Below are 2500 nucleotides of genomic sequence, written 5' to 3' on the forward strand. Positions count from 1 at the left end.
CCCACGGGAAGAAGGGGAGAATGTCGGATTGGAATTGTCTCCGTCCCAACAGGCCCATGAGCCAACGACATCGATATCCCCGCCTTCTATCCCTCTTTTAGATGGAATGAACCAGTTATGGGCTTAAGTCAAGAATCTAGTAGAAAATTTGTGCAAACATAGCACAAAGCTTGGCAAAACTCCACTTGTCACTCCTAAAGGGTCGTACAAAAGACTCGTAGATCAAGACCTTCTGACATGCTCCACAAACAATCCCTGGAGGTTTGCGGAGCTAATGCCGATTTTAAACGGCGAACTCCACATCTCGGAGAAGATGGGTGCTGTTCCTTTGGACAAAATCCAGTTCTGGCCAAGCTTTGACGCTTTCCCGAACTGTTTAATTAGACTGAAGGATGAACCAACATCAGATAAAGGAACGGAATAAAGGAGGTTATGATTCTCGACAATGATAAAGCACAGGCTATCCTATCAAGCAGCATAGAAAAGGCGGGTTATTCGGTGTCGAAGGTATCCACACCAGATAACAAGCACTCTTCCTTTCTTGCTCCTGTTTCAATTTCATTCCCCTTTACGGAGAAGGCTTTCAAATATGTCACTGAGGCGATAGAGACAGGTAAACCGTGTCCTACACTCAAAGAGTGCGAGCCTCTGTCACTAGCATTTCCCAGACAGGAGAAAAACTGGAAGGAGGCCCATTTCACCTTTTCAGTAGGAAGACTTGAGGCGGATGTCGCCAGTCGACAATTTAAGGAAAATCTTCCTAAATTATCTGAGTTTTTCTTACAGGACCAACAAGAAACAAAGGAGAGACTTGCAGCCTCCTTATCTCTACAGAACTACATAGAGTTCTGTTCGGCTCATCAAGATACCCCAGACATGCTTAAGGTTTTAGCCAAAATTCATATGGCTACTTTGGTAAAAGACCTTTATGCCTTTATAAAGGCTAGAAGAACATGTAGGGAGTTTGTGTTATCTAACGCAACAGCGAAACACAATACAAGAAAGCTAATACCTCTTTCCAGACGAGGTAGTCAAGGAAGCGATTAAGAACGCCTCCACGGAGAAAGTAGGACTTCTCCAAAAGTGGGGCATCCTTTCAAAAAGAGAATCTTTTAAGGTTGTGGGTCCCCAACCTAAAAGGAAGATGGAGAGGTCTGGAGATCCATTTCGAGCGGTTCAACAACGATCCACAGTTGTAGTGACCGAGACATCACAGACAGATGGTCGAAAAAAGATTCCTACTTATCAGTCGAAGCATAGGAGTGCTTCTAGTAGGAGGGCGATTCCTTTAGGGTCGCTGGACCTTCGATCCTTGGGTCCATGGCCTAATCAATATGGGACTAAGTTGAGAGGTGGAGATATCTCTACCACCATTATAGTCTTACCAGACCTGAAAGTCGTCTATCGGCAGCTTCCAGTCAATCACCCTTTCCCCTCCTATCTAGGATTCAGGTTACACAAGGTAACGCACTTCCTAGGAAAGATACTCGTCAGACTAGACAGAGACCTAGCTGCCTTCATGAAATTGGCAGACACAGTCATGCAATATTTAAGCCAAAGAAAGGTTCAGGCAACAATGTTCCTTGACAAGAGGCTGGGGTGGGCAGCACCCAAGGTGGCTGGTCTATGAACATCCGAGGAAATGATCCGGCCCCCGTAACATCGTGGATGAAAAATAAATTTCAGATTCCCAAAACGAGAACTGGGAGGAACCCTGTTCTCTCTCCAGTTCGCAATAAAGGTAGGCCCTGTGCTAAGAGCACGGCTGCAAGATGCGCTGGGAACCTGGAGAAAACAAGCATCAAACGCTCGAAGAGGCGTAAAAAAGACCGATAGCGGTCCTTCCTTAATCACTTCCCTAACAAAGGTCAAAGCCCGAAGATCCCAAGACCATGTTGGTCCGGTCATGAATAGGGAAACTCTCTCAAAGCAGATCAGATTGTCTACAGTTGATCTGGGACTCCGAAACGATAACGAGACGCTGCAATCGACGATGCTAAGAAACGTCTCATACAGTTTAAATGTAGTTAGCCATCCCTTACCTAAAGGGATGGCACCTGTCAACAGTTCACATACAACCAATCCGCAATGTGATAGTGGATGCTCTACTCAGGCTCAGGCCGATAGAGTTAGAATGGTCCACGGACGCAGACCTATTCTCTCCCAGATGGGAACAAGTCCCTGAACTGCAATCCGACCTCTTCATTACGAGCGCTGTCAAGAAACTACCTTGATATGTAGCCCCATACGAGGATCCTCTAATTTAAATGATAAACATCAGGACTCTGAAATGGAAGGAATAGACTTAGGATTTCCAGTTCATCCCGTCCAATTACCTGCTGACAGTTCTCAACATGCTGAGATCCTTCCAGGCGGGAAAACTCCAGAAGGTTCAGAGATTAATTGCCTTCGATTTATTATAGAGAACCCAAACCCTTCATTGCATGTTTTTCTTGCCCTAGCGGTTAAGAAAAGATTTGGGATCTCAAAAGGCAATATA

This window comes from Palaemon carinicauda, chromosome 4 (assembly GCF_036898095.1).
Source record: "Palaemon carinicauda isolate YSFRI2023 chromosome 4, ASM3689809v2, whole genome shotgun sequence".
Lineage (NCBI taxonomy): Eukaryota > Metazoa > Arthropoda > Malacostraca > Decapoda > Palaemonidae > Palaemon > Palaemon carinicauda.